We start from the raw sequence: 14,450 nt of genomic DNA on the forward strand, positions 1-14,450 counted from the left end.
ACGTTAGGTTTATGGCTATCCTACTTGACGTTAGGTTTATGGCTATCCTACTTGACGTTAGGTTTATGGCTATCCTACTTGACGTTAGGTTCATGGTTATCCTACTTGAATGCACTTGAACGTTAAAACACTAAAAACGACAACAAACAATACGGAAAACTCTTACTGGGAAATGCTTCCTGAAAGAACATATTATTGACACCCTCGGCGGATAGACAGTTTGGCACATTCATTGTTTTGCTCTCTTTAATGTTCATGTTTTATAAAATATTCAACAAAAATTCTGAATATGTTTGTAGACATAGAATTGTGGACATGTTTTATAACTCTAACTTTCTGGAAATGTTTGCTGACATAAAATGAAGGCAATCTTTATTAACTCTAACTCTGACAGGTATCATCCATTATTTACCAAACCTTTTGGAAATGTTTCATGACTTGGCATGATATGGAGGCCAACATAAAATGGAGGCCTTGTTTTATTACCAGCCAAATGGTACCATGGATAGCTGCTCTTTGTTTACAAAAAATGCATTTCAAACTCTCTAAATGTATTCACTATTCACATAATCTTCACCAAACTTTCTAGATATGTTTTTTATGTAATGGAAGTTAATTTCAATAACCATATAACACATATGGCATCCCGTTGGATCCACTTTTTAGACAGGGCGTCTATTTTATTCCTTTACTTTTTAAAATTTAGTGTACACTATACATATATCCATTGTTTGGACGTTTCATAATTCAGCAGTTATCACTAGTCTCGTACAATAAATAAGCTTCGTGTGTGCGTTCCCTCCTTTGTTGTGTTATAAGTGTATAGTGGCTGAATCCAATCCAGAATAGTTATATTTCTGATCATGAATTTATTTTTATGACCAGTATTTGTTTTAAACGCTTACAAAAATCTGACACTATCCAAATCGTATTCAATTGCAGACCTAGAAATAATGAAACGCACTGCATCTAATTTGTTAGCGGTTGAATTAAAAATATATACAATTTATCAAAAATGGCCGCATCTTATTATTATTTGACTTCTATCACTTAAATACTAGAACAACGATGGAATGTAGTTATTGCATTATACTGATGCCGGGTGGTGTACAGCGATTCGCCATTCCGCTCGATCTACCTTCCGTCCGCAAGAGATAAACCCAAAATGATGCGTTAAGTTTAATCATTGAAGCTTCCTGCAAAGCTTTGTACGTAATGTTGACATGAAAGAGGGAGTGCTTGTTGTATTATTTTCTGCGTCCCGGTGACAGCTTCTATAGTATATGAAGTCGAGTCGATATGCTTTTAGTGAACAGGGCGTTGTTTAAAAATGTTTGAATACTATCTGATCACTGGATGTCGACATGACCCATGAAAACATGGATATTATAGGTCTTCTGAAAGAATCCATTGCCTACTGTATGCATACAACAACGATTAATTAATCTTTTTTGCGAGCACTGACATAAATGCATGGTTATTAACAGATAACAGTAATGTGTGCAAACTTCATCTGACCGCACGCCCTTTTCATTGATATTTACCTATGTGTATGCGAACATAAATATAAAAAGTAGTTCTAAAATTCATATGAGTAAGGGGCGATTATCCGGGAGTTATTTAGTTCTGGGATTGTCGTTATGTTAATCAGGAAGTTTTTTTTTCTTCTTCACGATGTCCACACACTCAATTCTTGTTGAAATTTCAAATATATTGAATATATAAGTATACGTCACTTGTCAATAAACGGGTTTTCACATAGTATTTGAAAATGGTTTCGCGAGGTTGATATCATATAGGGTATTTTAATGGAGCAATACTTATACAGGTTCATTTGAAACCACTTTGATGAACAAACTATGTGTTAACTTATCCTAAATTTGGCATATTCATAAATATATGTGAAACGGGGCGTTGGCAATACAAATAATTGTCTGTCTTCGTATATGGCATAATTATATTCAGAATTTCACAACCAATTTCTAAACCGTATTTCACACCACTGTAAGGCAACAACTTAACAGCCATGAATCAATCTGGTGTAACCACATTGGAACGGTCAATTAAAATCAAGTCGGTTCAAACTGAAATTTCAGATTCAATTTCAAATGAAAAAGTACTTGTTAATTACACAATGGTTGGATGTATAACTGTCATTCAACAAACAAAGAAATGTAATGAAATTAGCTGACATTAAAACATTTGGATCATTGGAAGAATTTAGATGAAAGAATAGGATAAATACATTTTACTGTTAAACCCGTCAGTGGCCAACACATACAATTTACATTCACATTACGATAGAAAGTTCATGAGTCAATAACAAAAAACACAACTAAACATGGTCTGTAGTTGTCTTCTGGAGATTTTGTCTTTGTTGTGGTTAACATAATTAGGCTTGCCCAGCAGGTAGTTATAGTTCAAACAAACGCACAAAACTTGTAATGCGTCAGCCATGTGTTTTCTATGCGGTAAACAATGAATACAAAGTATTATAGATCACGAAAAGCCGGTTTTAGCAAAATAACAAAAGGTTAGTCACTGTGATGGTATCTGTAATTATCGGGTTATGGCCACTTAATGGAAATTCGCTAATTACATTTCCAAAAGCAGAACAGAGCCGATAAAATTAATAAGTATGGACGTTGATAATACATTTGCTGACGTAATTCTCATACACAAGAATCACGTTCTTCTCAAATTAAATATTAAAATCGTTTATTTTCTGTAATCTATCTAGGGGTAATGTAGGTACCTTTGATATCGTTGTGCATTCCACAGGGGCTTATCATGGGCGAAACTTTCCGCCAAACTTATTTTTAGCTTAGAAGGGACTTGCTTTAAACGACAAAGCATAACCGCGGAAAGTATCGTTCCGGGTTAGCCTGTACGAAGTGCACGGGCTAATCTTGGCAAACAATGTGCGCTCATGTGTTAAGCCCTCTTTTCACTCACAGGGCGCCGCTATATTGATCTACATGATATGTGATGGGAAGTGGTAGGTTTGCACTAGCCAATGGTCCCTAAATTTGGTGTTGTGAACACCAAGATCTCATGAGAAAATTGAAAGAACGAGGATGCAAAATCATGGCCATTATATTAGTTTGTAGCATTGAACTTTTCCTGAATGGTAAGTTAATGCGGAAAATATCGTTAAATGCTTGTTATGTCGTCTAAATTGTTAAAATGTTGAGGGTTTTAAAGTTATATAAGTCATCGGTGATTCTTCATATGATTTCTATGGACAATAGTATGCTAAAGTACATTCTTGTGAAAGTATACTTACTTGCAAAAATTATGCCAATTCATTACAAATGAATATGTTTACTATTTTTCATAAGACAAGCTGTTTTTTGGACCAAATTTCACCTTGAACTCTAAATCGTTAGGGAAAGAATATCGGACATTTAATTATTTCGTACACTTTTATATATGCGGGTAAACTTAACACGTTAAAATGGATGTCCAATCGCAAAAATCTTCGAAAACTCTTTCTTACATGTCTTTCTGTATACGTTACATCGGTAACGTTTTGAAAAATAAGGACAGTATGTATTTCCCCGAAAGCTCTCATCTAAAGAGAAGTGAAACACAAAATATCTGGATCACTATATATACGTGTGCATTGCCCAAGATTATATAGACTATTACGTCAATTCCTCGCCACAGAAGAGTGATACTTTCTAAAAAGAAAGGTCGGACAACTCGCTTTGAAGTCGCCAACAAATACATTCTCCATCTTCAAGTGCCAAATATGACTAACTCTACACTTCAACAATCGTTCAGCAATTTAAGGCCGTCTACGATTGGTCGGGCTTCTGTGAAGTCAGAATCTAGAAATGGTTGAATTGACCTGAATTTCTCCAATTGTTTTAGTTTGGAAGGCTATAATTCTGTTCGCAAAGCGCTGATGATGACTTCCAGTCTTATAAAAGATCTAGATCAACTTATGTAAAAAAAATACAATATACGTTCACATATGTGTAATGTATTTATGCATGACATGACTACATTGACAGGCATTTTCGCTAAAGCTATATTGCGAACGAGCATTCGTTAATATTCTTACTATTACGAATCTCTTCAAACCTTGTTTACATAGTTATCTTCGAAAATGTTTATGCTTCTCTAAACAAACCTTCATGATTGCCTACTTAGAATAATTTCTCATTTACATTATTATGAAGCGATAATGTATTCAAAGGGAATATACGTCGACGTACCAAATCAGATGTGTATCGTTTATTTAACATAACATAACATAACATAACATTTATTAGGCATAAAACAGCATATTGCAAATTTATAGCCTATACACGGTATGTGTTTGTGAGAAAGCAAAGACATGGTACATGTATTTGAGAAGTACAACACAAAACGATGAATACGAATAGTTAGGTAAAACAAAAGAGGAAAAAAAGACATGTCAAAATAATTCAAAGAATAGAATCAATAATAATACAATGATAATTGCTTTATCCAAATATATATACATTAGGCAAATCGAAACAATAATCATAGTTAATACGGTTAACTTATTACTACATCTGTTCTAATAAACATACTAAATTGAAGGCATATATTTTATATTACGTTACATTTGACCTTAGTTTTAGGGCAAACTAAACATATTTTGATAGGTTATTTAATACCTTTGTTGATTTTGATGACATTAGAATTTCGAATTTGTTCAATGTTGGCCAATGACGAAAACACGATTTTAGGTATTGTTGTCTAATTCCGTTATATAGGGGGCATTCTAATAAAAAGTGGAATTCGCTTTCTATAGCATTCATATTACAGTAAATACACTTCCTATTTTCTTTTGGTATGTTTTCATGACGATTTTTTTCTATCGCTAGATTATGTGCAGAGATTCTGAATTGTGTAAGTGATATTCTTAATTTATTGTTATTAATGCATTTTAAATATTTTTCCGTTTCAAAGTCATATTTGAAATATCGGTATGCAGCCAGTCTATTTGAGTTATTTATATTTGTGAACCAAGTCTGTTTATATATATCCAAAATTCGATTTGTTATAATTTTAAGGTCGTACTAGTTTGGGATATGCGTATTTTGTTGCATCCATATAGAAGCTAATCCTATGTGTTCGAGAAGTTCTTTAATCTGATAAGCCCAGTTCCTACCGGCATATGTATTATTACTTTCAGCATCGCTCTTAAGCAAATTACAAATAGATTTTGTCAGTAGGTTGTTGTTCGGATCAATGATTTTTAACCAGTATTTAACTAATGTCAATTGTCGTTTTACATACATTGGGTGTCTACATAATTCCCCGTAAAGTCCGTCTAGATTTGTGGATTTTCTGACTTTTAGTATCTGACGTAAGAATTTACAATGTATGCGTTCGATATCTTTTTCCTTCATGAAAGCCCCATATTTCGGCCGCGTAATTTAAATTGGACCCAACTAGACTGTCAAACAGTCTACATTTTTCGTCTATGTTTAATTCAAGTTAATTAAATACTGTAAACAAATTGTGTAATGCGAATTGTGAATGTTGAGCGATATGTTTTTGCGTACGGTTCCAGTCTCCGTTTTTGTAAAGATTCACCCCCAGATATTTAAATGAATTGACAATATATAATATTGTGTTATTTAATGAAAAATTATATCGTGTATGTCTACCTTTTTCAAAAATCATTATTTTGGTCTTTTTTGTATTAACTGTTAATTTTCACTCGCTGCAGTAATTTTTAAATCTTTAAGTAGCGATTGTAGTGCGTTAGGCGAGTGAGCGAATATGACCGCGTCATCAGCGAAAAGAAGTATGAATAATTTAGTATTCTCAAGAGTAAAAAGGTCATTCATATTATCATTAAAACTTGAAACAATATCATTTATGAAAAATAAAAATAATAACGTTGAGCTTTGGTCGCCTTGTTTTGCCCCAATATTCGACTCAAATAGTGATGTATATGTTCTTTCATCCCGGACACATGCTTTGACAGAGTTATACATGCTCCGTATGGCGTTTACGAACTTTTTGCTCATGTTTTCATTAATAAGTTTTTGGAATATAAGGGTTCGGTCTTATTTATCGAAACAATTTTCGAATCTACGAAGGCACAATATAGCTTTTTCCGTTGGCTAAGTGTTTTTTGTATAACAGATTGCAATATGAATATGCAGTCTACTGTAGACTTTCCTTTCTGAAAGCCGAATTGGTTTTGTATCAAGTTTTTATGTTTAGTTGACCAGTTTGTCAATCGATTTAGAAGTACTGTTGAATAAATCTTTGCCAGAATATTAATAAGGGTGATACCCCTATAGTTTTTTGCATCCTCTATATCCCCTCCCTTGAATATAGGTATAATAATTCCTTCACCCCAGGACTTTGGATATTCACCATTTTGATAAATTCTTTTAAAAAGTGCTAATATAAATGATGATAATTCCGTTATAGTATTTTTACATATTTCTGCGCATGTCTTGTCGATACCGCTGCTTTTGTTATTTTTTTGTTCGTGGATTGCAATTGTAACCTCTTCTAGCGAAATGACCTTATCTTAGTCTGGATCTGACCTTGAGGGATTATTTTCGCGCGTGCTATTTTCGGTATTACTCCAATTGTCAGAGTATAATTGTTTAAAGTGTTCGTAGAGTGCCGTTGTGTTTAAATTGGTTGGGTTGTTGTCTTTCTTTAAATACTGTATTTTAATTGTTTTCCAGAATTCTCGTGGCTTATGTTTACTAAGATTTGTGAGATTATTTTTTTCTGTATGCATGAACTTTTGCTTAAATCGGCGTTTAGTGCGTATATATTTATTTTTCGATTTGATAAATAATATTCGGTTATGTTCATTGGATAGGTCCTTTAGAAATGTATTCTTATGTTTATTAAATTCCGCTCTGGAAGTATAACATTCCTTGTTAAACCATGGTTTTTTATTGTAGTGAATTTTATTATTTTTTTATTATTTATTTCGTTTTTTTCAAACACCTCTATTGCACTCTGTTTTAAAATATTTATAAAGTCGTTTGCTTCCCTTGTCAATGTCGCGCTCGTTTAAAATGGACTGTTCGAGTGAACACAATTGCGCTTTGTATTGCGATAAGACATTCTTAAACGGGTCTATTTTTAAGTCGTCCCATTTTATGTTGTAATCATATGAGGCTTCGGATTTGCTGCCTTCCTCGTCGGCAGCGTGTCTTGACGCGAGACTAAAGAGTATGCCCGAATGGTCAGATAGCTCATTTGGTTGAAGTATTTTAAAGTTACTTACAAGAAAAATATCTTTTGGTTCTAAAAGTAGATAATCCACCAGGCTGCTACCCCTATGTGAGTGAAAAGTGAACTCTCCTACATTTAGGTCATCGTGTAATCGCCCGTTACCAATAATGAACGAAGTCGATTGGCAGAGCTCACTCAAGCGTTTACCATTTGTATCAATCACGTGGTCTTTGCTAGCACGTGGTGGGATGTAAACACGATTTGACAACTCTTCATCGTCAATGTACATGTCAAAATCTAGAACGTCGCATACATTTGAACATCTACTATTTAAATCTCCTGTGATAAAAACTTTGCCCAGATTTTTATATCGCTCAATGTTACATTCTAGTGTTTCGAAAAAATCTATATTATTTGTATTAAGGCTTGCATTTTTTTGAGGAATGTAGATATGGCCTATGTAAACATCAATGCCTATGTTGAAGAGGGATTTACAACATTTTATCCAAATAATACCTGCTTGATTTGTTTCTATTACTGTAATTTTGTTTTTTAAGTGATGTTTAAAATATACAGAAATACCTCCGCTATAACGTCCTCTACTTGTGTTCACACTCTTATTGCTATATAAATGATCACAAATAAATCCATCAATATCAGAGTTGATGCAGCTGTTGTTATGTAACCAAGTCTCTGATAGAAATAAAATATCACATCGCATTCAATGCCCATTGTCAAACCCTATAGAACAGACGTATGTGTATCATAATACCACAGCTTGCAGAGATCTAATTTGTCTCACCTTTGTAAAAGGTACATCAAAGCATTTATCAAATAGAGTGCGCAATCGCCAAAGCAAAGATAACCGTGTGTTACTTAGATGAAGTATCTTTCCTATGCATTATTCAATGTGTTTACCATTTCAATCTAGGTTGAATGCAAAGCTTCACAACGCAATGTCGTATTTCATCATACCCCATAATGAAAAAAGTGCGTCACGCGGACTCTAAATATGTTTTCTGAAAGCATCCTTTGTCCAATTTATGAATGCAAATACGATTAATTAACCGTTTCAGCGAGCTCTGGCATACACGCATGGACATTAACAGAATGCAGTAATATGTACAAACTTCATCTGAGCGCACGCCTTTTTCTTTGGTATTTTCTCTGTGTGTATGCATGTATATATACAAATATTAGTTAAAAAATAATGTAAGAACTGAAAAACAGCTCCATATATAAGGAATAGACGTTCGCTTTCTCTTATACTTGACTTTTAGTTTTTAACAGGCATATGCAAGCTTTATTAAAACAGTTGTTAGGTTACACAATTTAAACTTTTTGATAAACAAAATGACGGTAAAACAACACAAGGCTACCTTCTCTTAAAAAAGGTTTTACTGAATTACCATATTAAATAATTATTAATTTAAAACACATAGAAGCGATTATTTAGAAAGCGATTATGTATAAAAAAGGTTTCGTTGACGTTCCAAAAAGGATTTTGAGTTTGCATTTAGAAGACGCACTGGGCCCATTCTCAGACTTTAATGGTAAAGGCGGATGTGAACAAAGACAATACAGCTTACAGAGTGGTCATTCGTTATTTTACAAAATAAATGAGAAAACGCCAAAACGAAAGCGTGATTATTATGAACGAGTGCAGTCAGTTCGGCGAGTATTATCGGGACATTTGTATTTTCCGGACATTTTAAAATATAAGAATATCAATCGGATATTCCTTGTTGGTAAAGAAATCTAGATTTTAGCTATTCTGAGCACACAGTGCTCATAGTGAGCTTTTCGGATCGCCTTTTGTTGTTGTCGTACTTCGTCCGTCTTCAAAATTTACCTCGTTAACCCTACTATGGCAACATTGATTGTCTTATCTTCATGCATCTTGGTTAGCATAAATGCCCCAATGATATCTTTTACAATTTCGAAAATTGTTATGATTTGTTGGAAAACATGGCCGCAAGGGGACGGGGCAGTTTTCCTTATATGGCTCTGGTAAAACCTTCTAAGCACTCCAAAAGTTACATGTATTGTCCAATCTTCATGAAACGTAGTCACAACATTTGTTCGAAAGATATCTTGGATGATTTCGAAAATGATTCTGATCTGTTGAAAAACATGGTCTTATGTTGATAAACAAAACAAATGTGATTGTCGTCAAGGTGTTGGTGGTGGTGGGGAGAAGCTAAGGCACAACACTTTTTTAATTCGTCCTTTAGACAGTAATCGGCATGGATTGGCTGTCAGGTTAGTGTTATGGTTGGAACACACACTTATCACTTAAGTAACACGGGTTCTCATTAGCTTGTGAATTTGGTTGGAGGTAACCATACCTGACAGGTGGGGGTTTCCTCCACCACCCCCCCTCCGGAAACACAATACCAAATCACAATTCGAAATATTTCAGTTAAAACTCAATCAAACTACAGCTACAATTAAAAAAATCAACTTTCTTGAGTCGAGTTAGGTAATTAAGAAGAGTGCTGGGACACACTCCGGTCCACTCATAGGCCATATCCAGGCGCGATAGGGACATAACAAGTTCAAATTCACGCACTTACCCCGGGTCCACTCATAGGCCATTCTCAGGCGCGATAGGGACACAACAAGTTCAAAATACATGCACTCACCCCGGGTCCACTCATAGTCCATTCTCAGGCGCGATAGGGACAGAACATGTTCAAAATACACAAACTCGTCATAGATTGAACTTTTTATTAAAACAGACCAATTATTTAAGAGCCTTTTTAAGGGCGCTTCAATGTTTAATACATCAAGTTTCAGTATTTATGCTCAATGGCTTACTTTAATTTTATATAAAATCCTATCGGTATTTATATAAAAAAAATCGCCTTATCTTTTTTCCTCGAACAAATATAAACTGTAATAAAGTTACACTTTATGTTTTTTCCAATTTTTAAAACACTAAGTCTGAGAAACAGAACCTTCAACGTAATATGGACGGTGTTTTATGTAACCGATTTCGGATTAAGTGACGAGTGTTTGTATTAATTTTTTAACATGCAATGAACCCAGGATGCAAAAGTTCCGCTAATTGAATCGAACAATTACTAAAACCACTTTAAAGTAAAAACAAACTTAGTCCGGGAAAACAACTTTTAATTCCGGAATCTCGCCGTCTTTGATGTTACGTTACATTGTAGTCTAAATCAATGGAAACATGTCAGTCATTCTCGGAAAGGCAACTGTTTAACATGTTTAAACCCTCGTGTCACACTAACGCATTCAATTATTCACAAGTGCATTCAATTATTCACAATTGCTTTCACAACTCTGAAACCTTACGTATTGTGCATTACTAATATTATGATGAATGAAGGACAATTGTTATAATGTGTATCCTTCGAAGTCATAATATCAATGAACTATTGGCAATCTTTGGCACATGTGATATATATAGCCTTCCATTATTTCATCCGTGAACTGCCGTAAAATAATTCGGTGTAAATCCGAACGAAAATGAAATTATCTTCAACATAAAGGTTTGAACGAGATCGTTAATAATAAAATTACATTGATACTTGCAATGACCATTGCTTATCACGTTCTTATATAAATATCATACAGGCATTTTTTTCACAATCTATATATTTACTTCTTTTCGTAAATATATCATTTTGGAAAACATGTTTAGGTAAAGATATATTCAAACATTGGGTAATGTCTACCAATCGCCGAAATCTTTGATGGATAAATGATACTCTGAAGCGTCGTGTTGGTGAGTAATATTTCCGTTGACGCAACAATAGAAGTTTGCAAATTTGTCGATATTTAACGGTGTATATTTACCATCATCCATATAAATAAAGCTCTATTAAAAAGGACCAAGTTAGCTTGTTTCGACTTCTAAGCATGAGCGTTTTTTAATTGTTTTCTACGAATACTGTGACCAATTCATTTAACACTGTTTTGTATGCCACAAACAGTTCATAGTCAAATACATTTATGTTTTATTGCCATTTACACCATTAAGACCAACACCTAAGTGCATTGGCATGTTCAGTATTTGTATTATATATGAAAAGGCCACAACAAATTGATCGGACATTCGTCGGATTGCCGCTGCTTAAAATAGTACAATGGCATCGGTATGTTTCACACACATGTGTACATGGCATATAAAGTTGTTGACATATTTGTCGTCAAAGAACACTTATTTGTTGCATTTCAGCATTCAAATTTTTGATTTAAGCAGACTTTTACAAAGGTTGTTGAAAAAAACATTGGTCGGACTGAATTAAGAGGTAAGTTTCAATATCAAAACTTTGATTTCGTACAACATAAGCCTTTAATTCATACATACAAGTAGACTTTTCTACGCCTCACGCTCGCCACTAACCAAATCGACAATGGAATTAAACTTGTTTAATGTTTTATATCACTAGACTATTAATGCAATATCTATATGAGAGCATCATATTATGTTAATTCATAAAACAGATTTTTAAAGCATGGTTGTATTGAATCCATGAATATGTTTAGCTGGGCGGATATGCCTTTTGAGATACGAAGAATATAAAGTACGATTTTCTTTTTTGTGTCGATAGGCACTTTAATATAAATAGTTCATATAGCTTTTACATACGCGACGCACATTTAATTAAGCACAAACGAAGCGGATTTTTGTAATAAATCATTATTTAAAATGCATGTGTTAATTAAAAATAATATCCTCGTAGCCAAACTATTTGCAATTGACCTTTAATTAAGAAATAAGAATGTTATATGCAAATGTTACTTAAGGCACATGCATGTATGGTAAAGGTAGATTATGCCTAGTATGTTATTGTCCTCATGAGTTTATTATAATTAGAGTTGAGTTGTGTTCAGTTCAGTACTTTTTCGAACACTGCATTTTAAAAATGTCAGACTGAAATGCATTACATTCTGAAAATAATAACAGCATTAATAGCAATACGCTTTAATTAAACACAAAACCTTTGGATTACTTTAGCCGAATTTCTTTAGATATATCTACATGATAAATACTTGTGAAAATTCGCGTGTGGGCAGCCACAAAAACATGTATATATATTTTCTATTATACACCATGATTGCATCACAAAAAACGAACTAACATAAATTGGTAGTATGTTGCAGTATGCAGGGGTATATTTTGCTAAACCATGTAAAATGTAATATTATTAGGCGAGACTACCAGATAGATGTTTGACAAAAACTCACGTAAAAATGCATGCTTACGCCATGCGTTTCAAAGCTGTAAAACGAATGAAAAAGTATTAAAGATCAGAACAATTCAGGTTTAGAACATTGCGCACACAAACATAGACACTGTTATTGTAGCTGTAATTATCACGTTATGGCCTCTAAATGGAACAAAGCTAATTACATTTCCCAAAGCAGAACAGAACCGATGCAATTAATAACTATTTACGTTGATTATAACTTTAGGGTGGCGTAATCCTCTTAGTCAAGAATAACGTGTTTCGCAAATTCAATTTTAACATCGTTTATTTGCTGTTATCAGTCGCGCGGGAATGTAGGGATCTCTTAATCGTTGTTATATAACCATACAGTACTAAACAATTGTAGTCGTAACACTGGGGTGTGCTCAATTGCTTTAAGGCTCGAATGCGTCTTTACGACTTCATTCAGAGTTGGGCGTTTGTGTTTTTCATTGATTTTGTAATAATGGTAATGTGGTAATTATTGGCAAGTATGACCACACATTGATTCATTTGCGGAGAGATGTACGGGATTTCCGATCAATTCTACAGAGATAAGCATATTGGACGCAATAAATTGGCATAATTTGCAAATATCTGATACAACTGTAAATTGCAAATCAAAGTGAGAAGTACTCTGCGAATAAATGAATAACGTTCGTACAAGTCCGCGCATTTTATAGGGAACAGATTCTGAGGAATATCGGCATTCGGAATACGCATCGAAGCATTCCGACTGGTCATTAAATATGATTCTGTAGTAGATGGTGATGCAGCTATAAATAACGTTCGCGGTGATTGACTTGGAAGTGTTCAGTTAACCAGGCTGTGAGTTGACAACGGGATTTCATGACGGAATGTAACAACGAATTTGTGAGGTATATTACAGTAAATAAGTTTATGTTAAGGTTAGATACGAAATGACAAATGCTTTTAATATATTTATTTCAAATGGTTTATGACTATGCAAATACTATTATCTGTTAAAACAATTTCAACAAATAACGCAAGATAAAATGACATTTTTTAACAAGTGGTGTATTATTGCTGACATAAGTACAATTGTTATGTATACAGCGGTTTTGTAAGAAACTGAAGAACTACCATGAATGTGTAGAAATTAAAATATATATTACATATATATATATATATATATATTACACACTGTTTTTCTAAAAACACACGTAGAATAATAAACCTTGTTGTCTGGATACGTTTTTTAATCTAGCAGCAAATGATTGAAGACAACACTCGAAAGTCGTGCTGATAAATATCTCTGTAGTGTTGTTCATTCCTCAAGATTGAAAGATAGGGTATATATATATATATATATATATATATATATATATATATATATATATATATATATATATTCGATTAAATCCGATTGTAAGTGTGCATTTAATGTATTACAATCGACTGTGAATATAAAGTTAAACAATACAGACAAACGGTGGTTGTTCTTTAAACGGTTTTTAACTGTGAAACCCCCTATATAACATGCATTGTTGCAAACGTGTGATCCGCGTTATGTTAAATGGATGTGATGTCATATGCGACCATCGGAGCTGCAGATAAGCTGGTGCATTTGGGCTTTCTAATCAGGAGATGTTATTCCCGCTAATGACACCACGGCGCCTTGATTGGGTTAATAGCGGTCTGGTTATTTTATGACTAAACTGCGCATATGCGCAGGTAGGTGTGGATGTACGCTGGTCATATATGGCATACTACTCGTCTTAGCAGTATGGGTAATTCTCAGAATAAATATTGAAACCCAAATAACAAACAAACACGTACAAATTCAACTGTCCACGAATGGGTACCGAATGAAATTCCGTCTACCCGGAATATAATGGTGCGCGTGAATTTTTTATGTGTTTATTTCCGTGAAACAAACACTTGTGGGAACTTTGAGAACTTATATATAACCATTTACTGCAAAGCTATTTTGTGCCAGCATTTATGCAGATCATCCATTCGAGAAAATATCATGGTTGTTTTCGCAATAGATATGTATAAGATACCATA

Source organism: Dreissena polymorpha, chromosome 3 (genome assembly GCF_020536995.1).
Source record: "Dreissena polymorpha isolate Duluth1 chromosome 3, UMN_Dpol_1.0, whole genome shotgun sequence".
Classification (NCBI taxonomy): domain Eukaryota; kingdom Metazoa; phylum Mollusca; class Bivalvia; order Myida; family Dreissenidae; genus Dreissena; species Dreissena polymorpha.